Source organism: Peromyscus leucopus, chromosome 5 (assembly GCF_004664715.2).
Source record: "Peromyscus leucopus breed LL Stock chromosome 5, UCI_PerLeu_2.1, whole genome shotgun sequence".
NCBI lineage: Eukaryota > Metazoa > Chordata > Mammalia > Rodentia > Cricetidae > Peromyscus > Peromyscus leucopus.
This window is the reverse complement of record NC_051067.1, coordinates 20,874,542-20,887,788: the sequence shown is the minus strand read 5'-3', so window position 1 is coordinate 20,887,788 and position 13,247 is coordinate 20,874,542. Positions and strand designations below refer to the sequence as shown.

Genomic DNA, 13,247 nt, shown 5'->3' with positions numbered 1-13,247 from the left:
TAGGGAGACTTTCCTGAAGACAGAAGAGGAGGGAAATGGCCAGTGCCATCTGATAGAGGCAGGATTTGCTTTGAGACACATGTTAGAACCCAGCCAGGAACTCCTGGAAACAACTGGGACAATTTGAAAAGATCAGAGGTAGTATATTTGTGTGGCATGGGGAATTCTATATGGTTTACATATTTCTCTGCCTAATCCTCATAGTCGGAATGGGATGCCTTGTTTAAGCTCTACCTCTAAGGAGAGATCATATAAACGTAACCCAATTCATGTACCCTTCTCTGTCATGTGTCAATCAATGTGACAGGGTGTTGCTCTTTGATCATGGAGGCAGGCCATTGTCTCCTCTCTCATGTGGTGTTCTCAGTGTCTCAAGTGCAAGCACCTTCATCAGAAAGGAGGATCTCCATGGTGCTTTCTCCATCACTCAAGGTTTCAGCAGGAATAGATGGGTCACTTCCTTTCAGAACTAGGGGTTTGTTTGCAAGAAGACCAATGGCAAGGTGTGGATAGGCCTCAGGATCTTTCCCAACACAGCTCCAGGCAGCCTTCCTCAGACACTTGGGTTTGACAAGTGAGAGGACCTTCTTTTTCATTGAGAAGCATGTGCATTCTGGTTACTTTTATCTTCTGTCAGTACCAAGAAAGCAATGGTCTGCTCATCTGTTTCCATATGATGAGGTTATGAGCGTGTGGGGGATGCTCACACAGATTGAGAGAGAAAGTAAGTTCTAGACTGGAAGAGACCTACCTACATCCCCAAAGTCAGGAGGCTAACACATCTGTGGTAGTTTGAATGTACTTGGCCCCCATAAGCTCACGGGGAGTAGCACTATTAGGAAGTGTGGCTTTGTTGGAGGAAGTGTCACTGTGGGAGTGGCTTTGAGGTCTCATATATGCTCAAGCCATGCCCAGTGCCTCAGTTCACTTCCTGTTGCCTGAAGATCAAAGATGTAGAATTCTCAGCTCCTTCTCCAGCACTATGTCTGCCTTCACACCACCATGTCCTACCATGATGATAATGGACTGAGCCTCTGAACTGTAAGCCACCCAATAGAATGTTTTCCTTTATGAATTGCCATAGTCATGGCGTCTCTTCACAGTAATAGAAACCCTAAGACAACATCTGTCACTTCACATGGTCATCATCTTAATGCCCACCCACCCAATAGCTCCACCAGAGAGCAATCAGCAGACATAGCTTTTAAAATAACTTTTTGAATAAAGTTAAAATGCTAGATAGTAAAATTATTTAAAATGATTGACATATTGGCCCAAATTATGGCTTCCTAGCCCCCTTCAGAAACTTCTAGACTCTCTGGGATAAAAAACACATCTCCTTTCTCCACTTATTGGCTACCACTTTGACCCATCCCTTCCCTTGCTAATTGCTCAGACCCTGACTCATCACGTTAGAGCTGATGACTCAGCCTCTGTCAGGAGACACAAGCCAGCTCCAAATCTCCAGGTGCTCTCTAAACTGCTGGCCTCTTCTGCACTTACCTACCAGTGGAGCCTCCCATGCTTTATACATAGAGGGCCAATGCTCTCTAACCATAGTGTGTGTGGATCCTCTAAAAAACTTGTTGAAACCAGGGGTGATGTAATACATGTGAGGCTAAGAATTCCCAAGGGGGGCTGATGCTGCCAGCCCCAGGTCCACACTTTGAGCAGCACATGTCTGAATTACCTGAGAAGATTTTTAAAGACTATCTTCCCTAGCCTGCTTTTTATTCCTGTGATAAACGCCCTGACCAAAAGCAACTTGGAGAAGAAAGGGTTCATTTCATCTTACAGCTTACAGTCCAGGCAGGGTAGTCAAGGCAGGAATTGAAACAGGAACCTGGGGGCAAGAATTTATGCAGAGACTGTGGAGGAATGCTGCTTACTGACTTGCTCATCATGGCTTGCTCAGCCTTCTTTCTTATACTACCCAGAACCACTTGTCCAAGGATGATACCACCCACAGGGGGATGGACCCTTCTACATCAATCATTAATCAAGAAAAAAACAAAAGGAATACCTCACAGATTTGCCTACAGGCAATCAGATGGAGGCAGTCTCTCAGCCAAGAATCCCTCTTCCAAATGTCAAGTTGACAAAAAAAATAAATAAATAAAGCCCTAACCAGCACATTGTGCATCTGATGGACTGCAATGCAGCTCGGTGGGAGCATGTGTGCTCAGCATGCACAGGCCATGGGCTATATCCCTAACACCACACACAGACAGAAAGATAAACATTTGTGCCTGCCTTCTACCCTTGGCCTTCATCTTAACTGACTGTGTTAACAACAGCTTTGTTACACCAGGTATGGTGGTGCATGTATTTAATCCCAGCATTCAGGAGGCAGAGGTAGGTGAATCTCTGCAAGTCCAAGGTTACCCTGGTCTACACAGCAAGTTCCAGGACAGCCAGGGCTACATGGAGAGATCCTGTCTCAAAAACAAAACAAAACCAAAGAACAGCCTTGCTTAAATGAATTCCCAAGGGGGGCTGATGCTGCCAGCCCCAGGTCCACACTTTGAGCAGCACAAGTCTGAATTACCTGAGAAGATTTTTAAATCTTCTACAAGATTTTCTTGCAGAAAAGGCTGTCAAGCTTCCTTGCTGTTCTGTTTTATTTTCCATGGTTTTAATGCCCAGTAACATACACAGCTCTATCGTTATTCCAGAACGAATTTCCACTCAACACCATTGGCATTACTACAGTGTTTCTCCTGGTTATTATCTTGGAGTACAATATAGGACCTCACACTGGGGTCATGGCTCCCAAATCAGAAAGCCCAAAATACTCTCTTAACTGTAACCTATTTATTCTCTTCAAGCGAGGGGCCTTTTCCTAGTTACCAAAAATACTTGGTGCTTTATTCTTGTTTGTTAAAAGAGTCTTTCATATGCCATTCTCTTTTGGTCCTCCCAATATCCTACACAGCAGGCAGCCTCCATGTCGCTATGCCCCCTGCCTCGGGTAGACACCTGGATGTGGAGGGTATAGTCAAGGGCGTAACTGACTGGCCTGTGTCCCAGCTGACGGTGGTGAGTGGTGGGAGCAGGTGAGGAAGCATGGTACCTGTCCATCTCCACTCTGCCCTCCCTCTCACTGGTAGCCAGGCTAGTTGTTCATAGCTTGAGAGAATGACTTGCAGGAGTAAACTGAAAATGATAGAATTGGGTGTGTGGAGCGGTGGTAGGAAGAATTACTGCACTAAGCCGGGGAGGTGGTCCAGTGTGAAAAGCACCTGCTGTGCAAGCCGGGCAAGCTGACTGCCATCCCTGGAGCCCAGATGCAAGGAGAGAGCCAAGTCCTCATAGCTGTCCTCTAACCTGTCCTCGTGTGCCACGGCATACCCGTGCACTCATACACACATATCACACATACACTAGTAATACTGATGATAAATAAAATTAGATGTTCGCCTCGTTCACTGAGAGAAAAGGCAAAGGTAATGGGCCTCTTCAGAATAACCCTTTTGCACCAAGAAGAGCTCCCACACAAACCCAGAGTTCATGTTCATCCCTCTAAGCACAACCCCAGAGCTTAGATAGTAATGGTTTCTACCATCTTCAAAATTCTGCTGAGCCCCTATGTATGCCACGGACCTGAGCTGTGAGCACATGAAGAAGATGTCGTCTGCATCCTTGAGGAGCTCACTGTGCAAGGCCCTCCCATAAACTGTTGGCAGGAAGGGTAAGGTCATCTTTAAAACCAGTGGCACAACAGAGGAACTTTTTGTCCTGCTTGGTGGGTCAGAGATATCTCAGGTCTCCAAATCCTTGGATGTGTGACCAGGTTATCTCACAGTGGACTAGGAAGGAAAGACAGATGGGGCACTAGGGCCATGGTATCCTGGGGTTGCTGGGCGTAGTTGGAATGAGTTTGCTTCTGTCTTTAGTGCAATATCAGCCCATGGAAAGCTGTTAGCAGAGGAAGACCACACTCTAGCTCTCGCCCTCCCTCTCTCTCCCCCCTGCCCATTCTCAGCACCAAATTTGCAGAAGTTTGAGCAAGATTGGCACTGAGGGAATGCTGTGCTGCATCTCAGAGAGATGGGTAGATCAAGGCTTAGGGAGGAACAGCTGCTTATCCGGGCTCTGCCCCTGATGAGTAGGAAACCCAAGCAGCTCACAGGTGTGCACAGTTCTGCCCCTGAAGGAGAAGGTGCCGTCATGCATGTGACCTGGGGAAGAGCAGGAATTAGGAGTTGGAAGAGGAAGGCAGGAGTCTTCTGGAAGCCAGGGGAAGAAAAGTAGCTTCACAGGAACCTTGGTCAGAGGTGTGACAGAGAAAGGTAGCGTGAGTCCACAGAATGAGGCAATGAAGTCATCAATGACCTTACTAAGAGCTGATTCAATCGAGTAGCATCCATCAAGGACTTTCCCTCCTGACTCCTTTCTACCCAAGAAATTTGTATGCAACCCCAGGTATATTGGGATATGAAATTAGTATACAAATCATTTATTGATAATCATAAGGAACTGTATTTCAAAACAATCCTTCAGTGGGCATATAATTTACCATTTGTTTAAAAAGAAGCAAACTTGCATGCTAATGAGATGGGCGTGCTTGTCTATCTGACACAATAGAATCCAGAGATACGATGATTTGATATTTACATGCTAAAGAATGATGATGAGAAATATTGAAAGTTTTATTGTCTGCAAGGAAACACTATGTTTCTGTAAGAGCAGAAAACTTCATAAGTATTACAAAACGATACTGCAACTCACAGCATGCTATAGTCCTGATTCTAAGCTAAAGTGTTTCGGGCAATGTTTGTTAATATTGAGAGGTGCAGCAAGGTACACAGTGTAATGTGTGTGTGTTGTGTGTTCAGAGGCAAGGCTGCAATGATGATATAGGATCCACAGTGTGAACACTGCCAGAGATACCTCATGATCATTACACATTTAATTTTCCTTTCCTTTCCTTTTCTTTTTCTTTTTCTTTCTTTTTATTTTCCTCTTTTTTTTTTTTTTTTTTTTTTGGTTTTTTTTTTTTTTTTGGTTTTTTCGAGACAGGGTTTCTCTGCGTAGTTTTGCGCCTTTCCTGGAGCTCACTTGGTAGCCCAGGCTGGCCTCGAACTCACAGCGATCCGCCTGACTCTGCCTCCCGAGTGCTGGGATTAAAGGCGTGCACCACCACCGCCCGGCTTATTTTCCTCTTTTAAGACAAGTTTTCTCTGTGTAGCCCTGCCCATCCTGAACCAGGCTGACCTCAAACTCAGAAGTCCACTTGCCTTTACTTCCTGAGTACTGGAATTAAAGGTGTGTGCCACCACCACACAGCTACATATCTGATTTTCAATCTGTTTCTGCTCATCACATGTTCAGAAACCTTTGCTGTTGCCACATTTTCAAGACCCCTGCAACAAGAAGATCTGCAACAGAACAGGGTTTCTCAGCACTGGTACTGCCATGCTTTGGACTGGATACTTTGTGGGTGGGCTTACCTGCATTGTGAGGTATTCAGCATCAGTCTGTCCTCCTACTGGATACCAAGAGCAGCTGCCAATCATGGCAACCAGAAATAACTTCAAAAATGTGCCCTAGGAGATAAAATCACTCCAACTGAGAACCAGCATGGTAGAGGGGTTTGGAATGAAGCTGAGCCGTGGATGGGTTGTGGCGGTACCAACCCGGACCACCTTTTCAGGAGGCCTCTGGCAGCCAGGCGCGGGCAGGCAGTGGGTGCCAGAAGAGGGGCCTAGGACAGCTTCGGTGGTGGTGGTTTTGTTCTGTTTCCCTTCTAAAGAAGAGCACTAGAAAATAGAGAAAGTTAAGATGTGAGATGGTCATGGAGCAGCATCCCTTCAGGTAACTCCTAAGTGTCTCTAGTTGTGGACTTGAGCTGCACAGATGCCTGAATAAATGAGAAGTTCCTTATTTTAAAATGAGGGGCTGGAGGGCTAAAGTGCTGGCTCAGCAGTGAAGAGCACTGGCTGCTCTTGTAGAAGAACCTGGTTTGGTTCCCAGCACCCCCATGATGGCTCATCGGTTCCTATTAACTCCAATATGGAGGTTCTGATGCCCTCTTCTGGCCTCCATGGACACCATAAGCACATGGATCACACACTTCCAGACAAAACACTCATACTCATAAAAAATAAATAAAAATATATAAATAAAACAATTAGGAACTAGAGGGGTAGCTCAGTATTATAGCATATGATTAACATCCACAAGGCCCTGGATTTGATCCACTGCACCAAATGTAAGAGTGGGTATGTACACGTGTGTGTGTACATGTGTATCTTAAGTTCCAAGTGGCCACAAAGCATCAAGCTGTAAGCACAGGGCTCTGCTAGGCAGGGGCACCCCTGTGGAGCAGCTCATCTCCTGTGCCTAGGAAGCCAGCCACGGAGGTGAATAACACACATACAGCCCATCGCCCACAAAGATTAGACTCTGGGGACCAGAGGACAAGACAGGCAATAATGGGAAGTAATAGCAAGTAGCAAGTGCAGGACATGATAGAGACATCTTAGCCAGAAGCAGAGTGAGCATGTGGTACCCCTTAAGGTTTGCTTCAGGGATCACTGTTAATTACATAGGCAAGGAGAAAAGGAAAGAAGGCTGTTGCTGTAAGCAAGGGAGTTCTGAAAAGAGCCGAGAGGGTAGTTATACATGAGGATGGGAAGGGGGGATTTTTGGCCAGTGGCCAGATCATAAAGATCGTAGAGAACCTCATTCTGACACTGTCCTGTGGACACTGGGGAAGTAGGCATAGCCCTCAGCCAGGGAATGGAGTGATCAGATCTCCTTCCTCAGGAGAACCATTAGATTTGGGCCGAGGAAGAGTGGAGCTGCTATAGCACAACCAGGAGAGATGCTGGTGGGCTGCTTTCCCACGGTGGTGAGATCAAAAGAGAGATGGAAGGTGTTTGGCCAGCTATTGTTTCCATTCGGGTGTTCATCCCCTCCAAAACTTAATATGTTAGAGGCATTTAGAGATGGCGCCTTTGGCAGTAATCAAGATTAGATGAGACCGCAAGAGTGGGGTTCCCATGAGGGTATAAGTGGCCTCATAGGAAGAGAAAGACTAAAGTTAGCAGATTGCTCTGTGTGGCAACGTGATGCCCTGTATATATGCCAGGATCCAGCAGGAAGGCCATAACCATAGGCTGAACAGATCCTGCTGATATGATACCACAGAACTGTGAGCTAAATACACATCTGTATAATTTACACAGCCTGAGATCCAAGTCAGAACAACAGTAAACAAAGTGGCCATTACAGATGAAGTTCAGGGAAGCGTTTCTGGGTCCTGTGTGGGTAGTTCCCTGGGGAGAGGATATAAGTCTATTTGGAGAGCAGTTTATCCAGAGAGGGTGGAGGTGAATTATTCCCTGGGTGAGCTGTCAAGTACAAAGTCAGGCATGGTGCATAAAATCAAGGGTTGTGTGGCAGTATCAGGATGGACAGATCTGTGTTAAATAGTTATTAAGTGAGTAAATTATGTTTGCCATACTCTCTTAGGGACTAGGGAGTTAGTGTTGACCAAGCCCTGGTAGAAATGCCTCAGCCCCCATGGAGGAAGGGGAGGGAATTTAGCTCTTCACCCTGACCCCACTGTGCATCTCCATTTGCTCAGGCTCCCATTGCTGTGAGTTAGATATGACTCAACTCTGTCCGCAAAAGGTTGATCCACCTGCTAGAAGCCCAATGTGGCCATGTTGGGTGGTAGTGGGAGTTTTAAGAGCTGAAGCTTAGTGGAAGATGATTATGTCATTAGGACCCAGGCTAAGGAACTTAAGCTCTCCTGGGACCTTAATTGGTCCCAAAGGACTGAGTTCTTTCAAAAAGAGCACTTCTGGTCTTTAAATTTCTCTAGCGTCCTGATTCTGCATGTGGTCTTGTCCACATGCATTGTCCACCATTCCTATGGAATCATGTGAACTGTGCTTTCAGCCTCCAAAACTGTGAGCTAAGTAAACTTCTTTTCATTAATAAAATACCCAACCTCTGGTATTTTATTATAGTAGCAGCATTAGAAATTGCTGTTAATTCTATCTTAAGAGGGAGGGCCTTGCCTCTGCAGTCTTCCTTGGCTTCCTTTGCATTTCTTCTTTCCACTTAACTGAAAATGTTGTATCAAAAGCCAGTAGCTAACACTGAGATGTTGCAAGGTAAAAAAAAAAATTTTATTTATGGCCAGCCAAACTTGTAGTCTACCTTGGTAGGAGAATGAAGCAGTCCAGACTAAAAACAAGAAAACCTCTGTAAGCAGACATTTCCTGTCCTAACCACCTAGTCCCAAATAACTGACTCAGAGGCTGAATATAAATTGTAAATGCTCAGTCGATAGCTCAAGCTTGTTACTAGCTAAATCTTACATTTTTATTTATTTATTTATTTATTTATTTATTTATTTATTCTGTATACAGTGTTCTGCCTGCATGTATGCCTGCAGGCCAGAAGAGGGCACCAGATCTTATTACAAATGGTTGTGAGCCACCATGTGGTTGCTGGGAATTGAACTATAGACCTCTGGAAGGGCAGCCAGTGCTCTTAACCACTGAGCCATCTCTCCAACCCCTAACTCTTATATTTAAATTAACCCATATTTCTATGTATGCTTTGTCAAATGGCTCATGGCTTGTTACCTCATTTTCTATACATCCTGCTTGCTCAGCAGCTAGCTAGCATCTCCCTAACTCCACCCTCCTTCTTCCCATCATTCTCAGTTTGGCTTTTCTGCCTAACTTCTGCCCAGCTACTGGCCTGTCAACTTTTTATTAACCAATTAGAGTAATAAATATTCATAGTATAGAAAAGGATTATTCCACAGCATTTCCTCCTTTTTGTCTAATTAAAAAGGAAGTTTTTAACCTTAATATAGTAAAACTATGTACAATAAACCTCTTTATAGCAAGCAAGCAAGTGATTACAAAAGTGGGATTTTGCAGTCGTTTTTATGATCATGGGAAAGGTACATTTATGTCAGACAGTTTATGGGCTTATGGTCAGACGGTTCCTGTAACATACCATGAAACAATGAGAACAACTTATGATGTGTGAATCACAAGATTATAGAGGAAGAACAAGTTAAAAGAAAACAAAAAAAAAAATCAAGATGACCTTTAGCTGAAGACATGATTAGAAAAAAGAAAAACACCATAAGGAACAAAATAGAAATAAATCAAAGTCTAACGTATGTGATGGTCCTCTGGTGCTGGATGCAGACCGCTTCCTGGATCCAGACCTGAGGACCAGGGCTCTCCCAACTGTAAGCAGCTGATGAAAGCTGTGACCCTCACGTCCTGCTGGCAAGGGACACTCATGAGCTCTGTGCTGCAGGACTGATCTTGTAGTCAAACCAACAAGAGTTCTGTCACCTCTCCATGGAGAGACCGTGGCCTAAAATGATGACATCCCTGCTCTGCGTATATTTAAAGCAACTTCCTGTCGTTTGGGGTTTTCTTTGGAGGTCAGGAAGTTGAGTTTAATTTTATTTTTGTAGTCTTTTCATACCAACAGCAAAGCGTGCATTAATTTAATTGTTTTTCTTATGGTATTTCATTGATAACATCTTCAGACTGAAGAAAGACAAGGTACACTTTTAATTTTTGAAAGAAGGGGCTGGAGAGATTGATGGCTCAGCAGTTAAGAGCACTGACTGCTCTTCCATAGGACCCGAGTTCACTTCCCAGCACCCACGTGATGGCTCACATCTGTCAGTAACTCCAAGTTCTGACACCCTCACACAGATGTACATGCAGGCAAAACACCAGTGCACATAAAATAAAAATAAATAAATTTTTAAAAAAGACAGTAAATCATTAAAAAAAATGTTTTTGAAAGAACATAGAAGGCCACTGCTGGCATCTGATGTCATAAAGGCACATAAGCAGGAACCCAGTGGTTTTTCAGTTCCTAGTTAATGTGAACCATTTAGTCATGGCCCATAAGGAAATCCTCTGAGTTGTGGAAACAGTTTTGCAACTCAAAGATATTTTCTAAACCAGGGTCACATGTATGAAAATAGCAGAGCTATTTAAGGTCACTTGAAAGCATACTACGTGTTTAATTTGGATAATTCACTTCAAGTGAGAGTTCAGCTCTGAAGATTTCCCTTCCCACCCACCATATAATACCCAGATACAGATAGGAAATTTCTTTTCTTAATTTAATGTGAATCTAGATCAGATACAATTAGTTAAATCTACCAGCAAAGTAGGGTTAAAGAAAACACAGTGCATTCAGGTTCTTGGAGTTCTTGCCCCTTCGCACACATAGTTTGACTTTGCATGCTTCCTGTTACACAAAAATCAGCCTCAAGCCCTGTACAGTCCAATGAAGCATTTTGAGAAGGAAAGATCATATTCACTTAACATTTTTGTAGTACATTCTTGCAACTGCTCTGTTAGCAATTATTGTTAATTTCTTAGAGTACCTAATATATGCATTAATCTATATAATAGATAGATATGTAAAGGAGGGTGGTGTATGTCAACTTCAGACCTATCTCAGTTTCTACTATGCTCTGGCAGTCTTGGAACATCCCTCCTGTGGATAAGGAGGGTAGCTGTGTTAGTAACTTGTCTCACTGCTCTGACAAAAAAATCACTCGAGGGAATGAAGGCTTTCCCTTGGCTTTGAGGTACAGTCCATCATGGCAGGGAATTAATTCATAGGAGCAAGAGTCTGAGGGAGCTGGTCACATTGCATCTGCATCAGGAAGTAAAGAGAAACCTCTTGCTCAGGTCTCTTTCTCCTTTTTATTTAGTCTAAGACCCCAACCCAAGGAGTGATACCACCCACAGTTAAGGTGGATCTTCTGTGGCAATCAACCTTATTGCTAACCCCTCACAAACATAACCCAGGGCTAATCTGATCTACATAACCCTTCAACAGGCATGCCCAGAGCTTGTGTCCTATGCGATATTAGATCCTGGTAAATTGACAGTTAATATTAACCACCACAGCTGTATATACAGCACCCACTTCTGAGAACCAGTCTTGACAAGAGTAAGACATGCAAGGTTGATGGTATTGTTGTAGGAACCAGGAAGCAGAGTCAAAAAAATAAATAAATAAATAAATAAATAAATAAATAAATAAATAAATAAATAAAAAGAAAAGAAAAGAAAAAGAAAAAGAAAAGAAAAGAAAATCCCTAAGAAAAAAAACGTTGTCCCTATTCATGTTTCCCAGTGTGTGGCCCATATCTGTCAGGGGTATTGGAGTAATTTAGTCCAAAGCCAGAAAGGTTCCTCCTCAAGGGTGTCCACTCCATGAAGCTGGTTCCTAAACATACAGAAAAGAATTTCAGGATGAGCCAGGGTACAGCGAAGTCAGCATGCTTATTAAGTAGATATTAGAGACCACACATGTTAGATTTAAGTGTGCATGCTCCTGTGAGTGTGTGTGTGTGTATGTATCTGTATGTGTGTGTGTCTGTCTGTCAGTCATCTGTCTGTGGAGAGAGAGAGAAAGAGAGAGAGAGAGAGAGAGAGAGAGAGAGAGAGAGAGAGAGAGAGAGAGAGAGAAGTGTTTCCAAGGACCATATGTACAATCCTGAGGGTTTCCAAAAAGAATAGAGTTTACAGCTAATCAAGATTAAGCACAGCTTAAAAATTAAGCATAAAAATATGAATAGGTTTACTTATTTCTCTTAAGAATTTCCAATTTGTAACTGAAATTGTAAGGGGGCTTTATGAGGTGCATTGTTCAGATTCAGGGGTAAAACAGGAAGACTGATAGCTTTAAACACAAAGGTCACAAGCATTTGGGCCCTAAGTAACTACAATCCATCAATTGTTTTTAACTTTCTTGTTTGAGGTAAGCCTTGCAAAATAAAATATTGTCTCTATAAGCAATCTTTTTATTATGTTTTTTATTTATTTAGTGTGTATTTGATTAATTTGCTTACAGAATGACTCACAGAACTCGGAAACACCATACTTACATTGATCAGTGTGTAATGAAAAGAAAAAATGGGATGTGGGTGAAAAGCTAGATGGAGAGATGGGTAGGGGAAAGGTTGGAAGGCTCCTCAGGACTTCAGCAACCTGGAAGCTCATCCGATCTCACTGTTAGGTTTTTATGAGCTTCAGCCCTCCAGTCACCTGGTCTTGCTAGTGGCCAGTCCCCTCTAGAGGCTACCTAGGGGTCCCACACTAGCTTGCCTCATTAGCATAAAGTCAGATATGATCTGAGAGACTGATTTGGAATATCAAAGTTCCAGAGGATTTAGGCACTCCTTTATAGGAAGTCCCAGGGGTTCAGGTATTCCTTGACAGGAAATAGGATCAAAGACCATACCTCTTTCCTAGTATGTTGCAGAGATGTTTTACAGAGCAAAAGGAATAATCAATGTGAAAATGTTCCTACAAACTTTAAAACACTTTGGATCACAGTGTCCAACAGTTTCAAGGTGCTGCCACTTTCACAGATAACAAGACTTGAATTTGAAATAGTTATACATGGAGGCTCCACAGATTTTATATTTCACTTGCCAGCCTAAATAACAATCAGGTCACCCAATAATAGTAATATTTATTTGAGAATAGCAGAACATTGCATTGAAAACATAGGTGCCATGATAAGCTATGAGCATTCAAGGAAATCAAGGCAGGGGAAAGATTTTAAAGGCAAAGTGAGGATTGCTTAATACACTTTAAAATAAGAAGCTTTAGCTACTGCAAGAGTAAACAGCAAGGTTGACTGGTCTAACACTAAATACACAGTCGGGCAGACATCCGTGCAGATATCTGTGGCACCTTTGTATGAGGTTGTGATTTTTGCAGTCTCCATAGCATCCGGCTTGATTTATTTAATTGGTTGACTTGTTGCTAGGGCAAGATCCAAAGCAACTCCATCCTGATCCTGACGACTTTCTTGCATCCTGGGTCTCTCTTAGGACTCCAAGCTGTAAACATCTCTCCAACGACAGACCTCAGTTTCAGAACTTTGGGAAGTGACTATAGCTGTACGACTAGGAAAATGTGCCTTTCTACCCACACTGTCCCAATAGAAGACTCCGAGGAGCCTAGAATTCCTTCCACAATACTCACCTCACACATACCTTATCATTCATTGCCTGGTGGGTGAAGCTGAATAACTTCAGGGTTGTTCAATGACTGCCAAAAGCTTAAAAAACAAAAATGTCCCTGTTCCCAATCAGGTCTACTCTGCGTGGTATCTACACACACACACACACACACACACACACACACACACATACACACCACCGGAAACTTTATGTAGGTGTCCAAGTATGTGGTTCTCCCCTTGTGAGCCAA

The 13,247-nt window shown here is 43.3% G+C and overlaps 1 protein-coding gene across 13 annotated transcripts in view; it reads left to right on the top strand.

Moving 5' to 3' along the window:
- The window catches only part of Phactr1 (phosphatase and actin regulator 1), a 482,351-nt gene that overhangs the window by 450,615 nt on the left and 18,489 nt on the right, over positions 1-13,247 (top strand). The gene's annotated exons all lie outside the window — the stretch shown is intronic.